The sequence below is a fragment of the Panulirus ornatus genome, chromosome 10, assembly GCF_036320965.1.
Source record: "Panulirus ornatus isolate Po-2019 chromosome 10, ASM3632096v1, whole genome shotgun sequence".
Taxonomy (NCBI): domain Eukaryota; kingdom Metazoa; phylum Arthropoda; class Malacostraca; order Decapoda; family Palinuridae; genus Panulirus; species Panulirus ornatus.
Window position 1 is genome coordinate 14,962,615 of NC_092233.1, and position 12,898 is coordinate 14,975,512.

At 40.5% G+C, this 12,898-nt stretch overlaps 1 protein-coding gene across 1 annotated transcript in view; it reads left to right on the top strand.

The window, feature by feature from the left end:
- Positions 1-12,898, top strand: part of pHCl-1 (pH-sensitive chloride channel 1) — a 1,177,139-nt gene that overhangs the window by 653,530 nt on the left and 510,711 nt on the right. The gene's annotated exons all lie outside the window — the stretch shown is intronic.

Below are 12,898 nucleotides of genomic sequence, written 5' to 3' on the forward strand. Positions count from 1 at the left end.
TTGTCCTCAATTGGGACAAGTGCAAATTTGTAAAAGCTAAGGTGAATTGTTTGGGTTATGTGATCAGCCAAGGTGATTTAGTTCCACCAATAGTAAAGGTCCAAGCTTTTGCTCAGATGTGTGCCCCTCAATCTAGAAAAGAAATGACATTTTATGGTTATGGCTGGGTACTACCATATGTTCATTGTAAACTTTGCCACTATTGCAGCTCCTGTAACAGATTTATTGAAGAAAAATGTAAAGTATGTTTGGGATGAGGAGTGTGAGACAGCCTTCCATCAGTTAAAAGCCATACTTTGTAATAGTCCAATTTTGCGGGCTCCTAATTGTAACAAGCCATATAAATTAGCTGTAGATGCCAATAATCTAGGAGTTGGTGCTGTCCTCTTGCAGGAGGATGAAGAAAAGATCAACCATCCAGTAAGCTATTTTAGTATGAAATTCATATAAGCCCAGAAAAAATATTCAACTATTGAGATGGAACTTTTATCTTTAATATTTGTGTTAACAACACTTTCATGTACATCTGTGCCCTTCAGGCAGTCCCATCATTGTGTCTACTGATCACCATCCTCTGAAATATTTCAATACATTTCAAGATGAAAAGCAAAGGTTTAACATGATTGGTCTTGTTACTTCAAGAATATGATTTAGAGATTCGCTATGTTGCTGGTCAGAATAATGTAATTACAGACTAATTATCCTGCTCTTAAAATAAGAAGATTCCTCTTCTAGTAATCTTCTCCTTGGGGGGTTGACAAAATGGTGCTGTTCTGTGTGTAGTGAATTATATTCATATAGTGTTAATAACTTCATGAAACATGCACATGTCTGCAAAGTAGACCATGAGAACTAGGAGGATGTGCTGTCATCTGTACCTAATGTGATTGTTGGTGGGTGACCTATCGCCAGTCATGTCTCGACTGTGACATCAGTATCTCATTTACTTGGGTTGTTTTTAGCCAATCAGAACTGGCCTTGTAAAATTACTCTCATAAATACCCCAAGAAGTGCTGTAAAAGATTGATTCCTTCAGTTGGCAGCACCAAGATAGGTAGCATAATTTTCTCTTGCCCATAACTTGTATATTCGCAGCCACTGTACTGCATTGAATTGATTTGTTTGTTTGTGATCTTTGGGTGTCCTTATATATATTTTGCCCTTGTGTTAAGTGTAATAGTTCGTTGGTGGAAAGAGAATCATGTCCTTACTGCATCTTATTTTGCCACCAATTATGATTTTTATTGTTTGTGTGTAGACCAAGAGATTCCAAGTTTGAAAACTTACCTGGATTGTGATAGCATAACTTTTTGTGCCCTTTAAAGTAATTCATTTCATTTTGTATTATTTGTTTCTTTTAATGTAAATAGTGTAAATTCCTTTGTTTAATTTCATCCCTTAGCTATAGAGGAGCATTACTGTGTGTATAGCAATGTGTTTATTCATATATTTATTATACATAAACACTGTATCCCGCATCAGCGAGGTTGCACCAGGAAACAGACGAAGAATGGCCCATCCACTCATATACACATATATACATAAATGCATACATATACATGTCAACATATACATACACATACACAGACATGTAAATACATACACATGTACATATTCATACTTGCTTGCAGTCATCCATTCCTGGCACAACCCTGCCCCAGAGGAAGATAGCAATGCTATCCCCTGCTTCAGCGAGGTAGTGCGCCAGGAAACCAGACAAAAAAGGCCTAATTCATTCACACTTAGTCTCTAGCTGTCATGTGCAATGCACCGAAACTACAGCTCCCTATCTACATCCAGGCCCTACAGACCTTTCCATGGTGTACCCCGGATGCTTTACATGCCCTAGTTCAGTCCATTAACAGCACGTCGACCCTGGTATACCACATCATTCCATTTCACTCTGTTCCTTGCACAACTCTCACCCTCTCATATTGATCGCTTAAAATCTTTTTCACTCCATCCTTCCACTTCCAATTTGGTCTCCTGTTTCTCCTTGTTCCCTCTGCCTCTGACACATATATCCTCTTTTTCAATCTTTCCTCACTCTTTCTCTCCATGTGTTCAAACCATTTCAACATACCCTCTTCTGCTCTCTCAACCACACTCTTTCTATTTCCACACATCTCTCTTACCTATCCATTACTTACTCAATCAAACCACCTCACCCCACATATTGTCCTCAAACACTTCATTTCCAAAACATCTAACCTCCCCTGTACAACCCTATCTATAGCCCATGCCTCACAACCATATGATATCGTTAGAACTACTATTCCTTCAAACATACCCATTTTTGCTGTCCGCAATGACCTTATCTCCTTCCACACATTCTTCATCGCTCCCTGAACCTTTGCCCCCTCCCCCACCCTGTGACTCACTTCCACTTCCATGGTTCCATTCACTGCTAAGTCCATTCCCAGATATCTAAAACACTCCACTTCTGCCAATTTTTCTCCACTCAAACTTACATCCCAATTAACTTGTCCCTCAACCATAGTGAACCTAATAAAAATGCTGTTATTCACATTTACTCTCAACTTTCTCCTTTCACACACTTTTCCTAACTCAGTCACCAACTTCTGCAATTTCTTACTTGAATTAGCCACCAGTGTTGTATCAACTACTGACTCACTTCCCAAGCCTTCTCATCCCCATCAGACTGTGTACTCACCCCTCTCTCCAAAACTCTCTTATTTACCTCCCTGACCACCATATCCATAAACAAATCAAACAACCATGGGGAAATCATACATCCATGCCGCAGACCAACCTTCACTGGGAACCAATCACTCTCCTCTCTTCCTACTCGTACACATGCCTTGCATCCTTAGTAAAAACTTCTCATCAATTCTAGCAGCTTACTTCCCACCTCATATACTCTTAAGACCTTCCTTTAAAGTATCTCTGTCACCCTTATTGTATGATTTCTGCAGATCCATACATGCCACATACAAATCCAAATGTTTTTCTAAGTATTTTTCACACGTTCTTCAAAGCAAACACCTGATCCACACATCCTTTATCACTTCTGAAACCACACTGCTCTTCCTTAATCTGATGTTCTGTACATGCCTTTACCCTCTCAATCAATATCCTTCTATATAACTTCCCAGGAATACTCAACAAACTTATGCCTCTGTACTTTAAGCACTCACCTTTATCCCCTTTACATTTGTGCATTGGCACTGTGCATGCATTCTGCTAATCCTCAGGCACTTTATCATGATCCATACATACATTGAATATCCTTACCAACCAATCAACAACACAGTCACCCCTTTCTTGATAAATTCTACTGCAATAACATCCAAACCCGCCACCTTGCTGGATTTCATCTTCTGCAAACTTTCACTACTTCTTCTCTGTTTACCAAAACCATTCTTCCTAACTCTCTCACTTCACACACCAACTCGACCAAAACACCCTACATCTGCCACTCTATCACCAAGCACCTTCAACAAACCTTCAAAATACTCACTCCATCGCCTTCTCACGTCATCACTACTGTTATTGCCTCCTGCCTTGCCCCCTTCACCGATGTTCCCATTTGTTCTCTTGTCTTATGTAAGCTGGTAAATATTTTGTTTAATACATAATCTGTTAAAGACCAATGCATATTTAACATTCACTTGCTTTCTATTGTTTTTTTGGTTGGGTTTTTTCAACACACTCTGCTTCATTGAATGAAGTGTGAATTGAATGGCCTATATTAATTTTCACCTTATTTTTGAAGTATATGAGACATTTTGGGCACAAGAACATTGCCCACATCAGTCAGATGGATTGTAAATGTTACAATATAAAGAACAAAGCAGAAATTAATTACATCTAGAAGTGTTTTTGACAAGAGGAATGACATTGGTAATTTGTTGACCATGTTCCCTTGGAGTTCATGCATGGTAGTGAGGTCGATATGGGTCAAACTCAGTGGAGATGGTTGGGGAGTTTGTTTGATGTCTCTACACTTGGGGAAGTCTAGTGAAGGTAGAATGGAGTCATTTAGGGTGCAGTAGAGAATGCTTGTAGAGTCCTAGCTTGTCCCATACCTTGATGGTTTATGAAGTGATTGTATTCACTTATTTACATGGCTTTTGTTATCTGTAGTCTTGTAGGGTTGTGGCACTGTTTCAGTATATGTTGTTTTTGGTAAAAAGCTGACGACTGAGATTTATATTACGTTACTGTTGCATATATGATTTAGGGCTTCCATTTTGAAGAAGTTGTAAGCGTCAACTGAGTGATGTATTAGTCATGCCAATGGAGTTCACACTATTTTCAAGTTTACAGCCTTCAGCTGGGCAGGCGTACTTTAAACTGCACTGAGTATTTGGTGATGATAGGAGGAGATAAGTCCAGCATCTATGCTCCTCTGATATAGAAGATTACTACAAGTTTAAGTCCATCCTGAATGACTACCAGATTTTACCACATTAATTCTGATCCTGCAGAAACTCAGAAAATGAAGGTGAGCAAATTTATCTCAGCTGCTGATACTAGAGCTGATGAACAACACTTTTCCATCATTACAAGACCGTACAGCCTAGGTTATATACGTGATATTGTACCAGCAATTTACTCTGCCTTATAATTTCCCAAGTGCTCACACCCATATATAGGTTAGCTAAACAGATCAACAGAATAATTTCTCTCTACATTCCTGCTATGCAATCTTTTTTTGCCAACGAATGAATTTATTGACATTCTCCATATTACTCGGCTAGTTGAACTTGTCATCTCTAGGTGTAGAGAGTTTGTTTACTAATGTTCCAGTAGCACCAGGTATTGATATGACACTCAACAATATATTTGTAATCATCTGTCAAGACTGCCATCCAAGATTCATAGAACTGTATTAGAAGGCCTACGCATACTTGTGCCACTGAAGCCCTATTCTGTAGCCCTTATGGCAAACTGTATATTATCAGGAAGAGGGAAATGCCATGGGCTATCCATTGGGCCCAACCTTTACTGACTTTTACTTTTGTCATATAGAAAACCAAGTTCTGGAAGACAGAACCATCCCTCCGACTACATATTGTGAATATGTTGATGACATTTATGTCATCCTAAAGAATGAAGAGCACCTTCAGAAACTACAGAAGGCTAAGGAGGAGACATCTCTTCAGATTCATGTATGAGTTAGGTGTGGACAACAAACCAGCATTCACTGTAAGTCTGCTGATTTAGGCAGGTGTCTGAACACTGAGTGATGAGTACCCCTGAGAGGTACAAATCAAGTGTTATTAGAGCTTACTTAAATCATGCTTACAGGAGCTGTTTGTTATGAGACCTCTTCCACCAAAAAGTCATCATCATCAAGCAAAATTTAGACAGCAAGGGATATTTTTTAATAAAATCATTAATAAAGAGATAATGTGTTCCTACAAACTCAACTAGATAATCACATTCAACAAGAACTTGGAACTGTTCATTGAGTTTTCTGCATAAACCAGCTGTCTCCTACCTGTTGGACTAATGAACTTATCCTGAAGGAGATGATAGATGAGAAAATTACCTTAAACATCCCAAAATATCATCTTGGCAGCATCATTTACAATAAGATCAAGAAATCTAGTGACATTATGAGAAACAACCTCATACAAAGCAATAACCCACTACAGTGTAGTTCACAAGTGCTCCTACCCAGTTGAAGGTTGTAAACTTCAAAAAGCATGAACAATATTTAGTATGACAACTACGTCATTCAAATTGATGCTTAACACTTCACTTTAAAATGGAGGCCATAAACTGTGTATGCAACAGTAACATAACATACATCTTACTTGTCGGCATTTTATTGAAATTACAGTAATACTGAAACATAGCAACAACCTTACAAGACTACAGATAACAGAAGTCATGAACATAAGAGAATGCAATCCCTTCATAAATCATCAAAGTACAGGATGAATGAGGACTCTACAATTATTCTCTACTGCACTCCAAATAATCCTACTCTCTACCTCCACCAAACTTTTCCAGGTGCAGAGACCTCAGGCAAACCATTGGCACGCTTGAGTTTGATCCCAGCTGATCACAGCACCATGCATGAACTCAAGGGAACACGGTCCACAGATCAACATGTCTTCGTCACCAGTCTCATCAGTAATGCTTCAAGGTGTAATTCATTTCTGTTTTCTTTTCTATATTGTGCTGTACCATTTATAATTAGTTGGCTTGAAGATGTGAAACATTTATGTGCTCAAAATGTCTCTTGTAATACAAGAATAAATTGAAAGTAAATATAGGACATTTAATTCACACTATATCTGATGAAGCAAAACATTTGGTGAGAGAAGTGGAAAACATAAAATTTCAGTATGCAATAGTCTTAAAAAGATTTTGAGCGATGGGGGCCTCAACATACAGGAGGGTGAGAGGTGTGCAAAGAATAGAGTGAATTTGAATGATGTGGTATACCGGGGTCGATGTGCTATCTATGGACTGAACCGGGGCATGTGAAGCGCCTGGGGTAAACCATGGAAAGGTCTGTGGGACCTGGATGTGGATAGGGAGCTGTGGTTTTGGTGCACTATACATGACAGCTAGAGACAGTGTGAATGAATATAGCCTTTTTTTTTTTTTTTTTTGTCTTTTCCTGGCGCTACCTCGCTGAAGTGGGAGGGTAGCGATGCTGTTTCCTTTGTAGCAGGGTAGCAACAGGAATGGATGAAGGCAAGCTAGTATGAATATGTGTATGTATATGTATATGTACGTTGATATGTATATGTGTGCATGTATGGGTGTTTATATATATATATATATATATATATATATATATCTTTCTTTCTTTCAAACTATTCGCCATTTCCCGCATTAGCGAGGTAGCGTTAAGAACAGAGGACTGGGCCTTTGAGGGAATACCCTCACCTGGCCCAATTCTCTGTTCCTCCTTTTGGAAAAAAAAAAAAAAAAAAAAAAAAAAAAACGGGAGGGGAGGATTTCCAGCCCCCCGCTCCCTCCCCTTTTAGTCGCCTTCTACGACACGCAGGGAATACGTGGGAAGTATTCTTAATCCCCTATCCCCAGGGATTATATATATATATATATATATATATATATATATATATATATATATATATATATATATATATATATATATTTTTTTTTTTATTATACTTTGTCGCTGTCTCCCGCGTTTGCGAGGTAGCGCAAGGAAACAGACGAAAGAAATGGCCCAACCCCCCCCATACACATGTATATACATACGTCCACACACGCAAATATACATACCTACACAGCTTTCCATGGCTTACCCCAGACGCTTCACATGCCCTGCTTCAATCCACTGACAGCACGTCAACCCCGGTATACCACATCGCTCCAATTCACTCTATTCCTTGCCCTCCTTTCACCCTCCTGCATGTTCAGGCCCCGATCACACAAAATCTTTTTCACTCCATCTTTCCACCTCCAATTTGGTCTCCCACTTCTCCTCGTTCCCTCCACCTCCGACACATATATCCTCTTGGTCAATCTTTCCTCACTCATTCTCTCCATGTGCCCAAACCATTTCAAAACACCCTCTTCTGCTCTCTCAACCACGCTCTTTTTATTCCCACACATCTCTCTTACCCTTACGTTACTTACTCGATCAAACCACCTCACACCACACATTGTCCTCAAACATCTCATTTCCAGCACATCCACCCTCCTGCGCACAACTCTATCCATAGCCCACGCCTCGCAACCATACAAAATTGCTGGAACCACTATTCCTTCAAACATACCCATTTTTGCTTTCCGAGATAATGTTCTCGACTTCCACACATTCTTCAAGGCTCCCAGGATTTTCGCCCCCTCCCCCACCCTATGATCCACTTCCGTTTCCATGGTTCCATCCGCTGCCAGATCCACTCCCAGATATCTAAAACACTTTACTTCCTCCAGTTTTTCTCCATTCAAACTTACCTCCCAATTGACTTGACCCTCAACCCTACTGTACCTAATAACCTTGATCTTATTCACATTTACTTTTAACTTTCTTCTTTCACACACTTTACCAAACTCAGTCACCAGCTTCTGCAGTTTCTCACATGAATCAGCCACCAGCGCTGTATCATCAGCGAACAACAACTGACTCACTTCCCAAGCTCTCTCATCCACAACAGACTTCATACTTGCCCCTCTTTCCAAAACTCTTGCATTCACCTCCCTAACAACCCCATCCATAAACAAATTAAACAACCATGGAGACATCACACACCCCTGCCACAAACCTACATTCACTGAGAACCAATCACTTTCCTCTCTTCCTACACGTACACATGCCTTACATCCTCGATAAAAACTTTTCACTGCTTCTAACAACTTGCCTCCCACACCATATATTCTTAATACCTTCCACAGAGCATCTCTATCAACTCTATCATATGCCTTCTCCAGATCCATAAATGCTACATACAAATCCATTTGCTTTTCTAAGTATATCTCACATACATTCTTCAAAGCAAACACCTGATCCACACATCCTCTACCACTTCTGAAACCACACTGCTCTTCCCCAATCTGATGCTCTGTACATGCCTTCACCCTCTCAATCAATACCCTCCCATATAATTTACCAGGAATACTCAACAAACTTATACCTCTGAAATTTGAGCACTCACTCTTATCCCCTTTGCCTTTGTACAATGGCACTATGCACGCATTCCGCCAATCCTCAGGCACCTCACTATGAGTCATACATACATTAAATAACCTTACCAACCAGTCAATAATACAGTCACCCCCTTTTTTTAATAAATTCCACTGCAATACCATCCAAACCTGCTGCCTTGCCGGCTTTCATCTTCCGCAAAGCTTTTACTACCTGTTCTCTGTTTACCAAATGATTTTCCCTAATCCTCTCACTTTGCACACCACCTCGACCAAAACACCCTATATCTGCCACTCTATCATCAAACACATTCAACAAACCTTCAGAATACTCACTCCATCTCTTTCTCACATCACCACACATATATATATATATCTATATATATATATATATATATATATATATATATATGTATATATATATATGTATATGAGTGGATGGGCCATTCTTCGTCTGTTTCTTGGCAGTAACTCGGTGATGCAGGTAACAGTGATTAAAGAATGGGGGAGGGAGATGCTATTTCATATGTGGCAGGGTGGCGACGGGAAATGATACCCCCTCCCCCCCACTTGCATGTGAGGTAGTGCCAGGAAATGACAACACAGGCCACATTCATTCAGACTCAGTCACTAGCTGTCATGTGTAATGCACCAAAACCACAGCTCCCTTTCTGCATCCAGGCCCCACAAAACTTTCCATGGTTTAACCCAAACGCTTCACATGCCCTGGTTCAATCCATTGACAGCACATCAACCCTGATATACCACATCGTTCCAGTTCACTTTATTCCTTGCATGCCTTTCACCCTCCTGTATGTTCAAGCCCTGATCACTCAAAATCTTTTTCACTCCATCCTGCCACCTCCAGTTTGGTCTCCCACTTCTCCTCGTTCCCTCCACATCTGACACATATATCCTTTTTGTCAATCTTTCCTCACTCATTCTCTCCATGTGACCAAACCATTTCTATACACCCTCTACTCTCTCAACCACACCCTTTTTATTACCACACATCTCTCTTACCCTTTCATTACTCACTTGATCAAACCACCTCACACCACATATTGTCCTCAAGCATCTCATTTCCAACACATCCACCCTCCTCCGCACAACCCTGTCTTTCACCTATGCCTCAGAACCATATAAAATTGTTGGGACCGCTATTCCTCAAGCATATCCATTTTTGCTTTTCGAGGTAAAGTTCTCACCTTCCATGCATTCTTCAATGCTCCCAGAACCTTTGCCGCTTCCTCCACCCTGTAACTCACTTCTGCTTCCATGGTTCCATCCGCCGCCAAATCCACTCCCAGATATCTAAAACATTTCACTTCCTCCAGTTTTTCTCCATTTAAACTTACCACCCAATTTGCTTGTCCCTCAACCCTACTGAACCTAATAACCTTGCTCTTCTTCACATTTACTCTCAGCTTTCTTCTTTCACACACTTTACCAAATTCAGTCACCAACTTCTGCAGTTTCTTACCTGAATCAGCCACCAGTGCTGTATGATCAGCAAACAACAACTGACTCACTTCCCGAACACTCTCATCCACAACAGACTGCATACTTGCCCCTCTCTCCAAAACTCTTGCCTTCACCTCCCTAACAACCCCATCCATAAACAAATTAAACAACTATGGAAACATCACACACCCCTGTGGCAAACCGATATTCACTGGGAACCAATCACTGTCCTCTCTTCCTACTCGTACACATGCCTTACTTCCTTGATAAAAATTTTTCTGCTTTTAGCAACTTACCGTATACTCTTAACACCTTCCCTAGAGCATCTCCATCAACTCTATCATGTGCCTTCTCCAGATCCATAAATGTTCCTTACAAATCCATCTGCTTTTTTAGGTATTTCTCACATATATTTCTCAAAGCAAACACTTGATCCACAGATCCTCTACCAGTTCTGAAACCACACTGCCCCTCCCGAATGTGGTACTCTGTACATGCCTTGACCCTCTCAATCAATACCCTCCCATATGATTTCCCAGGAATACTCAACAAACTTATACCTCTGTAATTTGAACCCTCACCTTTATTCCCTTTGCCTTTGTACAGTGGCACTATACATGCATTCTGCCAATCCTCAGGCACTTCACCATGAACCATACATACATTGAATATCCTCACCAACCAGTCACCAACATAAGTCACCCTCTTTTTTAATAAATTCCACCACAATACCATCCAAACCCACTGCCTTGCTGGCTTTTATCTTAGGCAAAGCTTTCACTACCTCTTCTCTTTTTACCAAATCATTCTTCCTGACCCTCTCACTTCTCACACCCCCTTGACCAAAACACCCTATATCTGCCACTCTATTATCTAACACATTAAACAAACCTTCAAAATACTCACTCCATCTCCCTCTCACTTCACTACTACTTGTTATTACCTCTCCATTTGCCCCCTTCACTGATGCTCCCATTTGTTCTATTGTCTTACGCACTATATTTACCTCCTTCTAAAACATCATAAAATTTTCCCTAAAATTTAATGATACTCTCTCACCCCAACTCTCATTTGCCATCATTTTCACCTCTTGCACCTTTTTCTTGACCTCTTGCCTCTTTTTTTTTTTTTATACATCTACCAGTCATTTGCACTATTTTCCTGCAAAATCATCCAAATGCCTCTCTTCTCTTTCACTAACAATCTTATTTCTTCATCCCACCACTCACTACCCTTTCTAATCTGCCTACCTCCTTTCTTTCTCATGCCACAGGCATCTTTTGCGCAAGCCATCACTGCCTCCCTAAATACATCCCATTCCTTCCCCACTCCCCTAATGTCATTTCCTCTTACTTTTTTCCATTCTGCACTCAATCTCTCTTGGTACCTCCTCTCACAAGTCTCCTTTCCAAGCTCACTTACTCTCACCACATATATATATATATATATATATATATATATATATATATATATATATATATATATATATATATATAATATGTGGTGAGAGTTTTGGAAAGAGGGGCAAGTATGAAGTCTGTTGGGGATGAGAGAGCTTGGGAAGAGAGTCGGTTGTTGTTCGCTGATGATACAGCGCTGGTGGCTGATTCATGTGACAAACTGCAGAAGCTGGTGACTGAGTTTGGTAAAGTGTGTGAAAGAAGAAAGTTAAGAGTAAATGTGAATAAGAGCAAGGTAATTAGGTACAGTAGGGTTGAGGGTCAAGTCAATTGGGAGGTAAGTTTGAATGGAGAAAAACTGGAGGAAGTAAAGTGTTTTAGATATCTGGGAGTGGATCTGGCAGCGGATGGAACCATTGAAGTGGATCATAGGGTGGGGGAGGGGGCGAAAATCCTGGGAGCCTTGAAGAATGTGTGGAAGTCGAGAACATTATCTCGGAAAGCAAAAATGGGTATGTTTGAAGGAATAGTGGTTCCAACAATGTTGTATGGTTGCGAGGCATGGGCTATAGATAGAGTTGTGCGCAGGAGGATGGATGTGCTGGAAATGAGATGTTTGAGGACAATGTGTGGTGTGAGGTGGTTTGATCGAGTAAGTAACGTAAGGGTAAGAGAGATGTGTGGAAATAAAAAGAGCGTGGTTGAGAGAGCAGAAGAGGGTGTTTTGAAATGGTTTGGGCACATGGAGAGAATGAGTGAGGAAAGATTGACCAAGAGGATATATGTGTCAGAGGTGGAGGGAACGAGGAGAAGTGAGAGACCAAATTGGAGGTGGAAAGATGGAGTGAAAAAGATTTTGTGTGATCGGGGCCTGAACATGCAGGAGGGTGAAAGGAGGGCAAGGAATAGAGTGAATTGGATCGATGTGGTATACCGGGGTTGACGTGTTGTCAGTGGATTGAATCAGGGCATGTGAAGTGTCTGGAGTAAACCATGGAAAGCTGTGTAGGTATGTATATTTGCGTGTGTGGACGTATGTATATACATGTGTATGGGGGTGGGTTGGGCCATTTCTTTCGTCTGTTTCCTTGCGCTACCTCGCAAACGCGGGAGACAGCCACAAAGCAAAAAAGAAAAAAGAATATATATATATATATATATATATATATATATATATATTTTTTTTTTTTTTTTTTTTTTTTTTTTTTTTTTTATACTTTGTCGCTGTCTCCCGCGTTTGCGAGGTAGCGCAAGGAAACAGACGAAAGAAATGGCCCAACCCCCCCCCCATACACATGTACATACACACGTCCACACACGCAAATATACATACCCACACAGCTCTCCATGGTTCACCCCAAACGCCTCACATGCCCTGATTCAATCCACTGACAGCACGTCAACCCCTGTATACCACATGACTCCAATTCACT